Source organism: Adiantum capillus-veneris, chromosome 15 (assembly GCF_014529385.1).
Source record: "Adiantum capillus-veneris isolate H3 chromosome 15, ASM1452938v2, whole genome shotgun sequence".
In the NCBI taxonomy this organism is placed as follows: Eukaryota; Viridiplantae; Streptophyta; class Polypodiopsida; order Polypodiales; family Pteridaceae; genus Adiantum; species Adiantum capillus-veneris.
In genome coordinates, this window is record NC_140945.1 from 96,774,103 (window position 1) to 96,775,375 (window position 1,273).

At 43.4% G+C, this 1,273-nt stretch overlaps 1 pseudogene; it reads right to left on the reverse strand.

The window, feature by feature from the left end:
• Window positions 1–247: 247 nt before the first annotated feature.
• On the reverse strand, window positions 248–1,008 carry LOC147441119 (uncharacterized; annotated as a pseudogene).
• Between the last annotated feature and the right edge of the window lie 265 nt (window positions 1,009–1,273).

Sequence of the window (1,273 nt, forward strand, 5' to 3'; positions counted from 1 at the left end):
GGGTCTCTCTCCTCCTCAACAATTTTCTCTTTTTCCTTTCGTGTAATAGCATGCACAGGCAATCCAACAGAATCAATCATATGAAGTGATGGATTATTGGTTGTTGTGGGTGCCAAACTAGAAGAAGCCATGTCTAGAAAACTAGGAGACCCTCTTAGTAAAAGTGTCCAACTAGGGCTTGGAGGTCTCTCATTCCCGTTACAATGGTTCATGGGGCCTGGCGGTGGTATTGTAGAATTGTTATTCATCATGTGGAGCATCTCAATATAGCAATTTTCTTCAGTATGGGGCCTTTCCCAAACAGCTCTCATAAGTGCGGATGACTGTGGGACAATCTTTGGAAAGATGGTCAGGTACGCCACAAGCACGACACACAATCTTAGTGGGATTAGGCTCAGGGCGGCGAGCGGACAACAAATTTTGTTGGCGCTTCAAAAAGTTCATATCTAGAGTCACAGCTTTCATATTTTCATTTAACTGGTTCATGTAATTAGTCATCATGTCTTTCAAGTCCGCAATACTAGATGCAGTGCTCTCATAACCATCCCCACCCCTGTGATGCATGGAAGGTGCAGTGGTAGAAGTAGATTGAGGATAAGTCACAAAAGGTTGGGGAGCATGAGAAACCGGTGCCGGGAGGTGTGGAGAGGTGGATGAAGAGGAAGTGTCTATAACAGGTGTGCGTGCTGGGAGTGAAAGAGGCGATGGTGTAGCTTGAAGTTGGAGTGGCGTAACAGCTGGTAATTGCAAAGGTGGTGTCGATTTTAATTGAGGTACATAAGATGGGGCTGGTAAAGATAAACTAGGAGTGGACATGGGTAAAGAGTGTGGTGCTAGCCATGGGTAATATGATGCAGATGTTGTCGCAACTAGTTGTGGTTCATAAGCACACGTGTAGGAACTCTCCACATTAACAGCAAATGTGATAGCAGTATTTAAATCTTGTGGAGCCTGAGGCCTCACTAAAATTTGAATACTAGGATGCAACCCCCTAAGAAATGATTCCATGATGGTAAGTGGATCAATGTTAAAAGTGAGAGTATAATGGTCGATAAAATTCCTAAACCTGGTGGCGGCTTGCTCGATGCTTTCATGCGGAAATTTTGCTTAAAGGAGCGTAATTGCTCAAAAAATGAGAAAAAGTTTGGAGGTTTGCAAAAAGCGGCTACGAATTTTTGCTCAAAATTGGCAAAACTAGGAATAGAATTTGCTTGCTGCTTGGAAAACCAATTCGAAGCTTCCCCTTTTAGTGTGGTGCTAAAATAAGTCATTC